At 43.5% G+C, this 17,625-nt stretch overlaps 1 long non-coding RNA gene across 1 annotated transcript; it reads left to right on the top strand.

Moving 5' to 3' along the window:
* Nucleotides 1-880: 880 nt before the first annotated feature.
* Nucleotides 881-10,986, top strand: LOC112644657 (uncharacterized). Its single transcript, XR_003126616.3, has 3 exons — nt 881-1,052; nt 4,609-4,719; nt 8,710-10,986. It is a non-coding gene; the product is annotated as an uncharacterized LOC112644657 (long non-coding RNA).
* Nucleotides 10,987-17,625: the final 6,639 nt, after the last annotated feature.

Below are 17,625 nucleotides of genomic sequence, written 5' to 3'. Positions count from 1 at the left end.
TTCTACAACATAAGCAAAGCAAAGCACAAGCAAAACAAAGACAAAGAAGTATCTGTTCTTAGCATATTTGTGAAGCCCTCCAAGGTTCCCCTTTATCAGCATGCAAGACAGACCCACTGGCCTCAGAAGACCTTGGTAAATAGATAAGCATGTTGCTCCAGATGTACATACCTCGAAGGAACATTGGATATGGTTAACAGACCAGCAAGAACAGCACAGACCCCTATTCAACTTTATGGCCAGGCCAGAATACATTGTATCTAATGTGTTATGTGGGCGATCAGTGCAAGCAGCTCTGAAAACCATTGCTCAAGCCCTTTCTCAAGCCTCAACCAACTATTCACCCTTTAGGCTCCTGAGCCTTTTGAGTGAATGAGGGATGCAAGTCCGGGCCTGGTTTGGTTCAGTTACTCCAGCTAGTTCGCAGTCGCCCACAAATCTCTTACAAAGAGTTTCCTTCTGCATCTAAATCAGGGAGCAGGGATGCCTGAGGGGCTCAGTGGTTGAGCATCTGCCTTCGTGATACCGGGGTCCTGGGATCCAGTCCCGTGTTGGGCTCCCCACAGGGAGCCTGCTTCTCCCTCTGCCTATGTTTCTGCTTCTCTCTCTGTGTTTCTCAGGAATAAATAAATATATGATCTTTAAAAAAAATGAAAAATAGATCAGGGAGCAAAAGAGGCAGTGACAGGACAACACCATCAAGAGCTGACCCTGGATTAAGGACTCAGAAAGTAGCATGAAGGTGGACAGGTCTTTCTGGAACTGAAGATCCAAAGGAAAGAAAGAGCCGCTAAGACCCTGGAGTTGGCAAGAGGGAGGCCAAGATATAGTCACATGACCCATATGGGAGGCGGCAGAGAAATGGGCAGGGAAAATGCCTCCCTAGTTCCCAGACCTGGAGGTGGACTGAGAACCAGCCACAGCTTAGTGCACTTGCGGGGAACTGATAACTGCACATAACACAATCACAACGGACATGGAACCCGGTACCGCTGCCAAAGACTGAGCCAGACCTGACTATTGCTATGGAAAGCCCTCCAAGCTGTGCTTAAGTAAGCAGACAGTGTGCTCTTTAGTGACGGTGTTTGTGATCACTTGTTAAGGATGCACATGCACACATATGTACCACACAGATGCATGAAAGGCTTCCAAAACCACTCACGCACACACAACCAAGAAGGCTTCCCGTCAGGGCCTTTGCACTTGTTGCTTATTGTCGTGATCTTCAGGAGGGGAGGGATGTTTTTGTCTGTTTTGTTTACTACATCCCAGTTCCTGAGGCAGTGTTTGCTGGTAACAGGATCTCAGGAAATTTGTTACATGAATTAGTTAAGTCAAGATGTTCCCTTTGTTGGGTCACCTGAGTGGCTCAGTGGTTGAGCATCTGCCTTCGTTCTGCTCAGGGTATGATCCCAGGGTCCTGGGATTGAGTCCCACATCAGGCTCCCCACAGGGAATCTGCTCCCTCTGCCTATGTCTCTGCCTTGCTATGTGTGTGTCTCATGAATAAATAAATAAAATCTTTAAAAAAATAGATGTTCCCTGAAGCATGAAGAGCTAGAAGTTACTTACAGTTACCAACGGAACGAGACAAAGGTGAAGCGGCTGCCGTGGACAGGATCTCTTGCTGACCTCTAGAATCCAAGAATCAATCAATTCTGTTGGGCCTTAGACTCTGGGCCTTTGTACCTCAAGGCTTTCACTCTCTGGAATATGTTTGAGGCAAACTTCTAACAGGGGAATGTAGCTACTCATAGACTTTTTAAAAAGACTTATTTACTTATTCATGAGAGACACAGAGAGAGAGGCAGAGACACAGGCAGAGGGAGAAGCAGGCTTCCTGCGGGGAGCCCCATGCAAGACTCGATCCCAGAACCTCGGGATCATGCCCTGAGCCAAAGGCAGATGCTCACCCACTGAGCCACCCAGGTGCCCCCACTCATACTTTGATGGAAAGATGGCCCTCCTCTTACTAGGAAGGTCATCTACTTCAGTCAATGCCACAGGTTTGGGAGAATCCTGGAGAAGGTGGAAAAGAAGGACACCTGCCTGGTAAGTCAAACCAGCCGACTGTACCCTGGCTTTGAAGGAATGGCAACTACCCTCATGTCTATCTGGAATGAAGTTCTCCTCCACCTAGCCTGCTTCATCCAGTCTCAGAATGCACCAAAAAGATACAGCAGAATGCCAAGAAACGGTCCATCCAAGGTTCTCAGCAGGGAGGGGAGGGACAAATCCTCCTATCATGGTATCTTGCTGAGGAATTGTCACAGCTTGGGTATTCTCTTTGCAGAGGTCTTGCTAATGGAGACACCTCCAAATACTAATTAGATTCTTGGGGGGGAGGGGGCGATTCCTTAAGCAATCTAGCCCCTGAAATGGGCTAGAAAAAAATTGTGAAATCAATGTTTTTAAGAAAAATTGTGCGAAATGTTTTTGGAATAAAATGTGTTGACATGTGGGCCAGTATATAGCAGTTGGGCTAACTGTAAATATTACTGGGACGTTTTTTCTACCTTTTCATTCCTAACTACAACTTAGTTACCTCCTGAAGATCTAGCTCTACTTAGTATGTAGATAGGGAAAATTACTTGGTGCAATTTCATGCTTGGTTTGTGTTCTCTTCAGTTCTATTTATCAAGTAGTTTGCATTCTATTTTAAATGCTTTAGCTACTAAATGCATGAATAAATATGGTAATATCTTTCTTCCCAGATTATCAGACCTGGGACTATTTCAAGCATCCAAAAGCCAGCTCAGGACATAGATGAGTGAAACTAAAATAACTCTGCATCATAGAACCATGCACTTTGCTCCTTAGGCTTTCATTCAAAGGCTTATTAACTCTTATTTAACACACAAGCTTAACAAGTATGTTTAATTAATTTCTAGATCTAAAGCAGATTGGAAGGAAAATAAGGCTAGGAAAAAGACATAATAGTAAGGCAGTTCAAGTGACTCAGCAACAAGAAAGATGATAATGATAAAAGGGCAAACAGAACTTGAGAGAAAGAGCACATGTTGGGGCGGGGGGCACAGAGGGAGAGGGAGAGAGACTCCTCAAGCAGACTCCCCACCCCAGAGTGCAGACCCTGACATGGAGCTGGAGATCCTGAGATCAAGACCTGAGCTGAAATCAAGAGTCGGACGCCTAACTGACTGAGCCACCCAGGTGCCCCTATTTCATTACATTTTAGATTAAGTTCCTAGAAAGAAGAAAATGGGTGCCTTGAGAGCAAATAGATGAATAGACGAGATCTAGTCTGAGAGTGGCAAGGTGTGGAGCTCCCATGGGGCTCTAAGCTCAGCTCTGGAGTGGTCAGCCCTTAAGTAGGTCAGCCCCTAAGTAGCCCTTATAACCAGTAAGTTGCTGGTGGTGGGGGGAGGGACTCCCAGCAGGGGAACAGCAAGTGTAAAGGTTTGGGGACAGGAGAGCATGCACTGTGGCCAGGGCCTGAAGAAGTCCCTGTGGGCTGCAGTGAGGAGGGCACCAGGCAGGGTGGAACCATCCTGAGCTCAGAGCATATGTTAGTACAGATCGTCTTCACTCTAAGGCAATAGCAGTCCACTGCAGTGACCTTTTAGGATGGTTGGAAAAAACCCCTTTGATGGCAGTATGAGGATCAAATCAAAGTAGAGGCCAGAGCATTTAAGGAGAACAAGGTAGGAGATTACCATAGTCTTCCTGGGAGATTACCAAAGTCTCACCACCCCTGGAGGATGAAAGTATGAGCATGAAGAGAAATAGCTGGAGTCAAAAATATTCAGAAGGCAAAAATAGCAGGATTTGGGATGGACCAAAATGGAAGGTAAGGAAGAGGGTGGAGTCAGGACTGCCCTCAGGATTCTGACCTGGACAGTGGGGTGTACACAGGTGCCAGCCACTAATGGAAGACACTACAGAGAAGCAGGGGTATTATGGGATGGGGAACAGGGACTCCGGGATGTAGTTTTGTACCTGCCTACTGTGGAGCTCCAGTGAAACATTCAGATGGGCAGATCAGTCAGGAGGGTGTATATTTGTGTCTGGAGTCCAGAACCCGGTCTGGGTGTAAGATAAAATCTTCAAGCCCCGCACTTCCACTGGTTATGGGTCATATGAACTTAGGGGAACCCCAGATTTTATTGCCAAACTAGCTACCAGAATAGAACTGAAAGTTCCCAAGGAAAAAGTTTGAGTGCTTTTGATACATTTGACTTCAGGAATTAAACCGCTTGCACTTTCCAAAGACATTGGATGAAGCAAGAAAAACGGTTTCCACGTCAGAAAGCTCAAATAAGACATGGGAGCATAGAATCTAATAGTGCGTGGTGGCTGTAATTTAACCTGAGGATATATCAACATGGCACAACATGCAGATGTCTTCATAGCAAACTATACTCAACCAAAAGTTCAAAATCACAGTCTAGGAGTGGCTTTCAGAACAACTGGAAACCGGAAGAGATTACTGCAGACTCCTTCCTATAGGAGTTTAAAGCTGTGGTGGCATGGGCATACACAGTAAGAAATGTGTGTTAATGATCTACAGGACTATAGAAAATCAGTCTGCAGAAAAAGGGGTTCAAAGCAAGAGTTCTCAAACTGGTTTCGCTGCCACTTACTAACCAGGTGACCCTGGCCGAGATCCTCACCTCTCTAATCTCAGTGACCTCTTCTGCAAAATGAACTGCTGGGAGGAATAAATGAGACACTGCATGAAACACGCTTGGCACACACAAAGTAAGTACTTTATAAAAATTCACTGTTTTGGTGATGAAGAGGAGGACTATTAAAATAGTCATGGGCTATTTTATAAAAGGGGTATAAACATATACTGAAAAGATATGTTCTAGGAGAAGTTGGGATTTATCAAATAGACGTACTATTAAAATTACTTTTACTAATCATATCTTACGTGTACGTAGCACTTTATAATTTTCAAAGTGCTTCCATATACTTTATTCAATTAACTTTTACAATAATCCTTCAAATAGGTAGGATAAATATCATGCCCACTATATAGGTGATGAAACTGACTCTCAAAGAGTTTTAGTAACTCAACAAAACCACTCAGTCAACAAGTGGCAAGGCCATAGTTCATATGCAAGTCTTTGACTTCAACTTCTATATTCTGGCACTGGTTAAAGGTCACAAAACAAGTGAGGAACCCTTTGGAGAAGACTACCTCCACACAATTTTGCCCCATAGCCAGATGTAATAGGAAAACGCATGAGGGTTCTTGCCATCTTGGAAGCAAAGCCAAGAAATGGGAAGAGGTTGAATGCTGATGTCATTGTGTGGAATTGCTAGATGAAACCATAAAAAATCCTCAAGTAAGCAAATACATTTTTTGTTACCCCACTAGTTTGAGCAGTGTTTCCATCACTTGCAACCAAAATAATCCTAATACATCCAATGCATTAGAAAACTCGTTGCTCCTTTAAAAAAAAAAAAAATCCAGGTATCTTACCTCTTTGTACTCATGCTATTTCCACAAACTATTATTCTTTCTCTTCCTTCCTTCCTTTCTTCCTTTCTCTCTTTCCACCTTTCTTTCTTTCTTTCTTTCTTTCTTTCTTTCTTTCTTTCTTTCTTTCTTTCTTTCTTTCTTTTTCTTTCTTTCTTTCTTTCTTTCTTCTTTCTTTCTTCTTTCTCTTTCTTCTTTCTTTCTTTCTTTCTTTCTTTCTTTCTTTCTTCTCTTTCTTTCTTTCTTTTTTTTTTTTTTGAGATGGAGAAAAATGATAGGGGAGGGGCAGAGAGAGAGGGAGAAAGAGAATCTTAAGCAGGCTCCATGCTGGGGATGTGGGGCTCAATCCCACAGCCCTGAGATCCTGACCTGAGCCAAAATTAAGAGTCAGACACTCAACCAACTGAGTCACCCAGGTATCCATGGTATTCCTTTTCTTACCTGTTGAACTCCTATCCATCCTTCAAGGCCTCTCTGAAAATCAACTAAATTATTCCTTTTCTGATTCCACCAGCATAACTTTTCCTTTTGCTCTCCAAGCATTTTATTTGCATTTTTTCTTAGAGAACTTCATACTCTGGAGTAACAGTCTCTTCTTCCCTTTTGTGTCCATTATAGCACCCTATATCTTGCCATGGTAGACTGTCAATACATAACTGATTTTACACTGTATCTTGCCATGGTTGACCTCCAACACAATTTTAACAAAGAGTTTACCACATTGTATAAACTAGCATATTAACTAATTTCTCAGAAGACTGCCAATATTGATACTTAGCTATTTAAAATATTAATATTATGTGACAGAAGAGAAGTCAAGGCTTGGCTTCACATTTCTTTGTGTATGAGATGAACATGCAGTATTAGATATATCCTGATATCTCCCATAGCTGGTCATTCTGGATGTCATTTTGGGTGAAGCAGAACACAACCTCCCTAAAAGTATAAAACAAAAAGTTACAAACCCATCACATTTCATATTAAGCATAGATTGTATTTTACAGATGCACTCTGTAATCTGCGCTGCGGCAAGTTATGCCACTCAGCTTCCCAGATCTTATGAGAATATTATAAGCATACTTGAATAATATGTATCTTCTACCATTTTAGCTGTATCTCAAAATAGCTTGAGTATTCTATTGTACTATTATTTATAACCAATCATGTAACTTTGTTCAAAAAAAAAAAAAGAATGAATTCAAGTAAGATTTTTTTTGCATAAAGGTCTAGCAAGGTGTTGTGAATTCCTAATCTGAATTTCTTCTATGAAATGAAAATGCATTAATCAGTTTCTATCTACACAGCACTCAAATTGAAGAGGCAGATTCTATTTTCTAATGCTTGGTTATTAAAATGTATTTTACATGAAAGGCATAAAATGCTTATTTCCACACAAATTACTAGACAGCAAAATGAATAGAATCATCCTGCTCATGAAAAATGCAGGCACCTAAGAGAGATAGCTCTCCCGCCAAGAGAATGCTGTAGCTTTGCTCTTTCCAAATAATTATTTTCCGAGATTATTTTTAATGAGCTAGTGGTTTTTGGTCTGCCAAAATAAAGCTAATATCTGCATAGTATCTTCACAGTTTATATTTTGACAGCTGTCCCTGATATGGACTGAATGCCTGTGTCCTCCCAAAATTCAGATGTTGAGACCCAGCCCCCCACCCCATGTGATAGTATTGGGAGGTCATTAGGGTTAGATGAGGTTATGGGAGGTCATGATGGGATTAGCACCCTTATAGGAGCCACAAGAGATCTTGCTTCCCCTTTCTGCTTCGCTGATGTTGAGAACATAGCAAGGAGACAGGAAGAGGCCCTCACTAGGACACTGGATTTGTGGCAACTTGATCTAGGACTTCCCAGCCTCTGGAACTATGAGACAGAAATGTTTGTTGTTTAAACCCCTCCCAGTCTATGGGACTTTTGTTACAGCAGCCCAGAGGGGCCAAGATAATCCCTATTTTATATTTATGGAAAACGAAGCTGAGAGGTAATACATTAATACACCAAATACACTGATGAAGCCAGAAGCTTGTGTCTTATCCCCAGTGGCCACATGACGTGTTATATAAGTGTCCATAAATTTGCTGCTCATGAAACCCTTTTCTCCAGCTCAGAGGAGGAATGTTTATATGGAATCAGTTTACAGGGATCCCTAAGTGAACCCCACATTATCTGATTCCTTCCTCCTTCCATTGGAGCTGTGACTGGGGTTCATACTTGAACCACCCCCACCCCCAGGCAGTCTCTAGATGGGATCTTCACCTCCGGAACTGTGAGCCTTGAACTGCACTGTGACATCTTTGGTGGTCCTCAGAGGGGACTCCTCTAGTCCTCTGCACGCCTTCTCAACTTTAACCTGCAGGGGTGCATCCCCAGGGAAGGAAGTACCACTTAGCACTGTGGTTTTCAACACTAGCATGCTGCCACTTGTGAGAGACAAGGCAATTCCTGAGAACCCTCTATACTTCCTGCCTAGAACACACCCTCTAGGTGTTTCTTTATTTTCTCCAGTTCCACATAAACATTCCTCCTCTGAGCTGGGCTCTGTCTGGTTTCCTCTAAAACCTTACTTCCTACACAGCATGACTGAGTTGTGGCTGGGGCCCTAGCCTCTCAGGAAATGTCTCATCCTCACTGGAGTCTGAATATAACCACCTCCCACTCTGGAATACTTTTGTTGAGCAGAACCTTCCTCCTGAAGACTGTCAGGTGGGCACTCAGCAGCTTTTCCCTCCCCCTCATTCCTGACTGTAGTCTCTTGCCACTCTTACCACTGCCAGGAAATCCTTCCTCAAGAAGGATCTTGGAAATTCTGAGGACAAGTCCACTTCTGACCAGTTATTTCAAGGGCTTAAAGAGTATCTGTGAACGTCTGGACTGGTCTTCTCTGAGCAGGCGTGGGGAATCAGAGGACCCCAGATGGGCATTTTTTCTTATTTCCTAGAGCTTTTGAACTTTGGCAAGGGTTAGACTGTGGGAATCCTAGAGAAGCTGTGGGACTCTTCAGTTGGTCTCTTCTGGAAGGTTGGAAAATAACTTCTTTTTTTAAAGATTTTATTTATTTATTCATGAAAGACAGAGAGAGAGAGAAACATAGGTAGAGGGAGAAGCAGGCTCCCTGCAGGAAGCCTGATGTGGGACTCAATCCCAGGCCCCCAGGATCATGACCTGAGCTAAAGGCAGATGCTCAACCACTGAGCCACCCAGATGTCTCTGAGCCCAATTCATAACATTTTGCAACTTCTTTGTCTCAGGGACCAAGGCATCGGCCAGCAGCTGGACCCAGTTCTGCTGAGTGGTTCTTTCTCCTGGCCCTTCCTGGGCCCTCTGGTCCTGATCCTACTCTGCTTCTTCAGGAACCACTTTGGACACTTCCTGGAAGAGAAGTTTCCTTCCAATTGCTAAACAACACCATGACATCTGCAGGCCTCTCAGCCCAAAGGTTTGATTTTCTGAGAAATTCACTCTGGTGTCTTGGGAAGCTGACCGCACTGGTTGGCTGCTATTTCTGGAAGCGTCAGCTATGATCATCCCAAAGCTTTCAAAGTGAGCCACATTCTTGACTCGTAAGTGCTTTAGGTCATGAGTTCAAGGAGTGTCTGCCTCTTTCCACGGAGAATCTCTAGTCAGTGTAAGGGGTACGGAACCCATCTGCAAATAAAAAGACAGAGACAATTAAAAAAATAAAAGAAAACTAATTGATGATTCTTCTACCTACAATGTGGCCCTACTGTATTCACTAACATCCTACAACACAACTAACATTTTTATAAGAATTTGAGGGCAAGTTTTGTAACTATAGGAACAAGGCAACTAATATATTAAGAGAACGTAAGAAAAATTTCACCGCTAGTATTTACCATAGTCAGTCATGCTATGGGTCTTAGTCACTGAATGAGAAAGGTTCGTTTGTTTTTTTGAGGGAATATATGCCAATTAAGTGAATATAAAATAGAAGATGATTTTTAAATAAAGGTAGCCTGGTAGATTTCACTGGTTTTCTACAGTTTAATTTTTTTTTTTTTTACCAAGTATATAAGTTCTTTTGATTTGTATAAATTCCCTAAGAATTTAAAAAGAACCAAAGAGAAGGGATCCCTGGGTGGCGCAGCGGTTTGGCGCCTGCCTTTGGCCCAGGGCGCGATCCTGGAGACCCGGGATCGAATCCCACGTCGGGCTCCCGGTGCATGGAGCCTGCTTCTCCTTCTGCCTATGTCTCTGCCTCTCTCTCTCTCTCTCTCTGTGACTATCATAAATAAATAAAAATTAAAAAAAAAAAAAGAACCAAAGAGAAAAGTCTAAAAAGGGGAGGAAGTAGGAAGAGGATAAGACAGATAAAGAACACTTATTCAGACCCACTCAGTACAACCATCTCATACCAATTTAACCTTCCTACATACCTGGCCAACCCAGGCTGGGGCAGGGAGACACACAGGTTGATGAAGATGAGACAGAAATGCTCCAGGTCAAGCAAAAAAGCCAGCAAGTCACAAGTTCACCTGTCAATCAAATATGCTACTCACCAAAACTGGACTCCTAACAAACTCCCACTTAAGAAAAAATTAAATCATTGCAGCCCTTTATTCCTAATATAAGGCAAATTTTATAAAATAAAACTTCTTCTTCCTCTCTTCTCTGCCTAATTTGCCAGTTTCCCTTGAGGCAGCTCCAGTAATTTGAAAATTATTGATAAAAAAAAATACTTTTCAAAAAATACTATGCATAAGGTTCTTCAATATCTTTGTTATACAAGGTCAGCCCCGGGAAACTTCTGAATGAATGGATAAAGCAGTGAATGCAAGCATGGCAGACACTGATAATTTAGAGATGTGACAGCACTGAATGCAGGGCCATGCTCCACAGGTCCCTCCTTGATTGTCAACAATGATCCTTAGAGCACTTCAGGTGTTGGTAAGTGAGGTGCAAGGGTGTCGGTCATTTGTTGAGACACAGATTCACACCTGCTAAGCAAAGACCAGAAGGCACATCATCTGGTCCCATCCAAGGTACTCAGTGGTTAAGAACTCCCTGTGGGACCCAGGAAATTTAACGAAAATCCCCTACCCTGGGCAAGCAGAGCAGGACTGATTCCATTTTGTGCTACACCCGCCACCTCCCGTCTGACCCCCACAGGACCTGCTTATTGCTTAAGGCGCTGCCCCACCCTAGTCAGGCCGCTGGGCACACCCTAATCGGACATCGGCTCATAACAATGTAACCCCGCCTTGTGCCCGCCAAAACTGCGCGCCGATTCTGACCTAAGTGATAGGCCAGCTCAAAGGGACACTATAGGGTAAGGTGTAATTCAATCGGCCACATGCGTGTGGACCGACACGACTGTGCAACTTTCTGTGTATCCCATGGGCCACTGGCCCCTATAAAGGTAGGCCTCTTAGTCTCGGGGTCCAAGTCCCTGCTCCGCTGTGTCGTGTACACTTGGACCCAAGCTCGAGCTTGTAAATAAACCCTCGTGTGTTTGCATCGGTGTCGGCTCCTCGGTGGTTTCTCGGATTGGCGATCTTGGGCACAACACTCCCCACTCCCCACTCTGAGGGCAGGACCACCTGTGCTGCGAGAACCCCAGAGAACCAGGACATTTTGTATTTTCTTTTAATTTTTTTAAAATTTATTTATGATAGTCACAGAGAGAGAGAGAGAGGGAGAGACACAGGCAGAGGGAGAAGCAGGCTCCATGCAGGGAGCCCGACGTGGGATTCAATCCCGGGTCTCCAGGATCGCGCCCTGGGCCAAAGGCAGGCGCTAAATGGCTGAACCACCCAGGGATCCCAACCAGGACATTTTGAAGGGCCTTTTGATGTTTAAAAACAAACAAACAAACAAAAAATAACAACAAAATACATTTAAAAAATTACCAAGGACTGTGTGAAATAAACATCTCTGAATTTCTCATCATGCTTGCTCCCAGGCTGGTCATGACTCTGAATTGAGGAAAGTGTCTGTCCCAGACATTTTTTAAGTACCCATTCAACCTTGTCAAAATGGTCCCAATTTCAAAATGTTACTTGAAATATTTGGTACCCACTCCATTCTCTGATCTAGAACCAAGGTTCTTAATTCAGCTGACTTCTTTTTTTTTTTAAAGAGTTTATTTATTTATTCATGAGAGACACACAGAGAGAGGCAGAGACATAGGCAGGGGGAGAAGCAGGCTCCCTGTAGGGATCCTGATGTGGGACTCGATCCCAGGATCCCAGGATCATGACCAGAGCCAATGGCAGACGCTCAACCACGGAACCACCTTGGCATCCAATTCAGCTGACTTTTTACTGAGGGTCTATTATGTGATACCATAGGAGGAACAATGCTTACATACTTAGAGTCTAGAGAGATAAGCAAACAGATATCTGATGTATGGCTGTTTCCTCAAACATGCTGGTGATTCTACTTTGGCCCCATGTCAATCAGTACACAGAACTTGGTCCCTCCCTTTTTTTTTTTTTCTATTAAAAAAATCTAAGCACATCAAGTACTTGTTGGTTTGTATAACCTTTCCAATTTCCCAGAAGCGACAGGCTACATGACCCAGAGATACAACTCCATAAAATCCTGTTCAACATGAAGTACCCCTGAGTTCCAATCAATAGGGTCTTCTCCTTACCTCTCCACCATTCCCCAAGAGGGACATCATCCCAGCTAATCACAGTTGCTCAGGACGCTGGGGTGCCATTGGAGAGGCATATCAACAGACTTCTGGTGAGATAATATCTCAGTTGAGACCTGAAGACTGTACCAAGTTAGCCTAGTCAAGAGAAGGGAGTGAAGAATGTTCCAAGCAGACAGAACAGTTGATGGGGAGGTTTCCAGGTAAAAGAAAATTTACTCAGAAGGCTCTTGGCCCAAGCCAAGGACTGCAGATCCCTGGAAGTGGGGTGAGTCACAGTGACTCCAAGTAGTTGCAGAATCTTTATGTGACCTTGTATGAGAATGGCCAGGATAGTAAACAAATAACCCTGGAATTCATAAAATACATATTCACAAAAACAACTTCTGAACTCAGAGAAGTATTTTGACATTGTGATTTTTCTTAATCTCTATACTAGAAATATAATGACTGTCATGTTGTCTTTGGAGAAAAACATTTCCAGTTGGAACCAAGACCTTATATTCAAAAAGTCATGTTCAATGACCTAGACTTCACCTCTACCTTCCGCTTCTCCAACCCCGGTAAGTGTCTGCAGGCTGATCTGACTCTCTGCCCAATAGGAAATCAATCTCATAAATAAATGCATTCCTAGGTGTTACTAAATGACAAATTATACTGCCATACAAATAATGCTGATACTAAATAGTACTAAATGGACACTTTCTCTTAAATACGCATTTATGCACTTTGACAAATAATTCCTGAAGATGCCATGTCTATCCTGCAAGAAACAGATAGTGGCATCATGAAATGTTCCAGGGGAAAGGGGCGCATCCATCTTAGGAGGCAAGGAAACCGCTGTACCGTTTTCCATAGCGGCTGCACAAATTTCCATTCCCACCAGCCGTGCACAAGGGTTCTCCTCACACCTTCCCCATCTTTTGTTTTTTTAACAATAGCCATCTGAACAGGTGTGAGGTGACATCTCATTTGGTTTTGATTTTATTTCCCTGATGATGAGTGGCATTGAACATCTTTTCATATACTGCATGTCTTCTCTGAAGAGATGTCTACTCAGATCTTCTGCCCGTTTTTAAGCAGGTTATTTTAATGTTATTTTTTGCTATTGACTGCACCCTGTGGTCACTCAGCTTGAGACTGCAGGGTGCAGGCTCCAGTGCACGCAGGGTGCATGTGGGGCAAGAGAGGAGCTCTCAGGCTGCAGCACCCTGCCGGCCCTCCCTCTCCCGGAGTGCCATCACCTGCCTCTGACCCGCCCAGCTTACCCTGATCACTTCCACCAACTACACAGCTTCCTGTCTGTACTATTGCTTGGAAACTAATCATGTACTGCTTCTTCCCCCCCTTTTTTAAAGAATTTATTTATTTATTCATGAGAGACCCAGAGAGAGGCAGAGTCATAGGCAGAGGGAGAAGCAGGCTCCCTGCGGGGACCCCAATGTGGGACTGGACCTCAGGATCCCGGGATCACACCCTGAGCCGGAGGCAGATGCTCAATCGCTGAGCCACCCAGGTGCCTCCATGTACTGCTTCTTTAACCATGCTTGTATGGGTCACTTAAGTTATTATTACTTCAATTATTTTAATTTTTACCAATTTTTTAAACGTTTACTTCTCTTTAGAAGTCAAGAACATGTTTATTCTAGGCTGACCTCACAAGCCCTGGCAGCACTGGACTAACTGATCAAGGACTGAGATCCTTGGACTAAGGAAATTAGTCAGAAGGACATTTACAGTCTCAACTTTTCACCCATTTCTAATTATATTGCATGTTGCCTTGAATTGAACTTATTTTTGCCATGATGCAGATTAGAGAGTCATTAGGGCCACAGTGGGGTAAAGATAACTTGGCTCTTGCCCAGGCCAGTGGTGCATCTCATTTATTAGAGATGGACACTCAAATCCAGGGAGAATAGGACCACAGCTATGCCCACAGGGCCAAGTTGCAAGAGAGGGGCGAAGTTTCAAGGGAACCTATGGTTTCTGAAAGCCCAGTGCTCTTTCCACAGTTTTTTTGACCATAAACAATGATGGCATGAAGACCACTGTCAGGAAGTTACATGTCAATTACATCAGAAATCCAGAAACCAATAACTTAAAAGGGGGAAAAAAATCTTTGGATGTGTGTTATATCCATCTCTATATCTATAATCATCAGTCCAGGGTATCTATGGACAACTGTGTAATCACAATAACAATAATTGCTTATATGTGTCACTTAATGCTTTGAAAATAGAGGTACAGAGAACCTAAGTAACTTGCCCAAGGTCCCACAGCTCAGAGGTGGGAGGGCCAGAGTTCTTGCTCTTCACTCTTGGATTATACTACCTCCCACTTAATTACTTACTTGGCTCTTCATTGACATAACCAGTGAATAGCCCGGATTGACAGGTGATTAATTCAAATACAGACTGGCCTGCTCATGAAAAAGAAAATAACTGAGGCTAAATAGAATAAAACAAATGTTATAAAATCATGGCTGGCAATGACTCAAGAGCGTGGTACAGAACAGACAGTGGCAGTACATGCAGATCACAGATGTCTACTTAATAGGCTTGTTTCTCATTCCTTGGTAAATGTCAAGCTTTCTTTCTAGACTTCAGGGCTTCATTGTTTCAATACTGTCTCTTGCAATCCACTGAAATCTGAAATTTTGGCCCTACTGCCCAACCCCTCCACTAACTGCAGTCTACACATGCCACCTACAGGCATAAGAGGATGCTGGTTTTCTCCAGGGCAGCCAACAGGATTGCTTAACTGAATCCCATTCCCAAAGCCCCCAGGAGGCAGAGCGGAAGCCGAGGAAAAGGCAGGGAGGGGATGCTTAGCACAACAGCCAGCAACATTAAGAAAGCCAGCAGAGGAAAATAAAGGAAATGACAACCAAATGGGAAATGGGAGGGAAGGACACAAAAATGTTAAATACATTAAATTAATGGCTGGGAAAAGTAGAAGAGTGTATCAGTTACAGACCAGAAACGGAGCTTGGCTTTCACCACTAGCCAAACCACATGCATCCCGGTAAGTGATTAGAAGGCAAAAGAGAACCTTCTAGGAAGATAAACCTGGAAACACAACACAAACTTTAAAGATACTCCACAACAAGCCTTCTCCCCACAAGTCCATCAGAACCCACTGCTCTGTTTCTGGAGCTTATACAACATCTTCTTAGTTTAAAATAAAACAAAATAACCTGCAATTCTAATCTCAGGCCATCCTATGATGGAAGGAGCTGATAGATAAAACACTTCTATTCCCAGCTCCTATTTTCATGTGGAAGCTTCAGGATTCTCTAAGCCAGACCCAAGGAAACAGCAGTATAAGAGGAGCTCTCCTGCCCTCAGCACTTTGCTATTATTTACATGCTTTCTCTCTCTCGCCATGCATGTGCTTATCAACTGGCTAAAGAATAATACATCCACAGTCAAATTTTCATTTTTCAGTTGTCACTTAGGAAAAAACCTCTACCTTCACCTTGGCCACTACTACATCATTCTAGATGCTCCAGGAGGCAGTGTGGTATGTGCGAAAACTGCAGATTTTGGATTCTGGCAAACAATCCAGAGTTTAAATCCTAGCTCCAAAAGTGATCAGTGTCTCCTAATCCTACTTTCCTCATTCATAAAAAAAAGAGAGAAAAACAGTACCTATCTCATGGTGTAGAAATAAGTGAGGATAAAATATCCTAGGTGCCTAGTCCAGGAAAGGTAATTATAAATCTGTTATGTTTTCTGCTTCTCCTAATTTATGCAACAAATGCAAAATCTCTGAAGTGCTCATTCTCTTTGTTCTTTATTCATTGACAAACTTTCCTAGGAGACTTCTGTAGGACAAACTTACCATGGATGTGGTTGTCTCTGTCCCCATGGAACTACTGTGAAGGGGAAGGGGGGAGCAATGAAACAGCTCACTGTTAAATGAGGGATGAATTTGCTTGAATTAATGAGGGGGTGTGGCTTGAATTAAACCCCATTAGGGCCAATAAAGATGAACCCAAATTTAGAGGACTGAGTGAGTGTGAGCTTATAAGTCAGAGTGGGTTTAATTCTGGACTCCACCACTAGGCAAGTTTCCGAAATTCTCTATGCTTCACTTTTGTTGCAGGGTTCTTGTCTCACTGAGTCAAAGAATGAATCTCCCCTACAAGAGGGTGAAGTGAAATGAAGTGAAAGCTTATTAAATGAAGGAGAACAGTAAGGAAAGTAAAAGAGCGCTCTATGGTGAAAAGAGTCCCAAATAGGTTGCTGCTGAGGGCTTTTATGGTCAGGACTTTTTCTATTTTATAGAAAACTGACCTGTAAGTATCTTGTCTGTAACACTTAAACAAGGGGGATTTGTAAATACTATGAAAATATTTCTTCCATATTTAGAGTAAACCAGGTGGATTTATTATGTTCCCTTCTCACTGGTTAATATCTTGCCTATGTCATCTCCCCACATCTGGGATTTCTGTGAGCCAGGTTATTGGCCGCCTTGGGAGCCTAGTCACCTAGCCCGCTACTCTGTCTCTCCCTACTTAGCCCTGCCTGTTCCTTGCTTTCATCTTTGCTAAACTGGAGAGAATAATTCCAAATGGGTGACTGAGAAAAGTGAAAGCAACACCGCTCCCTAGAGTTCCCCACTTCTCCCGTTTGGCACTCACTCAGCGAATCAACTGGCTTCCTGGGATACCTAGATTTCTATTTAGCTTCCATGCATCTTGAAATGCCCCAAGGAACCATTTCAGAGGTGGTCCAGGGATCATTATCAATAACCAATAATAAAAGCTGACACCTACCCCACCCACTCCAGGCCCCATGGTAGGACCAGACTAGCTGAAATGTGCAGACTAGCAACTTATGGCAGCTTTAGAGGGTTTGCTCAGGCCTAAGGGTTGACAGCAGAAAACCCAGCACTTCTTGAAGCTAGACCCTCTCCAAAGGGAAACTGACTGGAATGAGCTGGGGATCATTGATTAGAATTAATCAGGCTCAACCCAGATGTATCTGATTTTACAGTTGTCTTTGCTACCCTACCATCCTGAGAAACTGATTTCTGCCATCTGGTTCAGCTGAGTCAGCAGCCCTTGAAAAGAAAGGTAGGGGGGATCCCTGGGTGGCATAGCGGTTTGGCGCCTGCCTTTGGCCCAGGGCATGATCCTGGAGACCCGGGATCGAATCCCACGTCGGGCTCCCGGTGCATGGAGCCTGCTTCTCCCTCTGCCTGTGTCTCTGCCTCTCTCTCTCTCTCTCTCTCTCTCTCTCTCACTGTGTGCCTATCATAAATAAATTAAAAAAAAAAAAGAAAGGTAGGATTGAAAGGCACAGGAAGTCCACAGTCTGGGAATCACCACCTCGGTGAGGCCGGTTACTGGCACAAATGGATAAACCACATGCCTGAGTGTCCTCCTGCATCACAGGAGCACCGTGCAAAGGTAAATCACTAGGACATGTAGAAATCATAGATTCTTGCAGCCAGGGAGTCAGTCTGTCCCAAGCATTTGAACTGAAGGTGAAATTTACATTAAGGTGCCAGAAAAGCATGTATTCCTCTTCCCCATCCCTCT

This window comes from Canis lupus, chromosome 1 (assembly GCF_003254725.2).
Source record: "Canis lupus dingo isolate Sandy chromosome 1, ASM325472v2, whole genome shotgun sequence".
Taxonomy (NCBI): Eukaryota; Metazoa; Chordata; class Mammalia; order Carnivora; family Canidae; genus Canis; species Canis lupus.
This window is presented reverse-complemented; position numbering and strand designations above follow the sequence as displayed.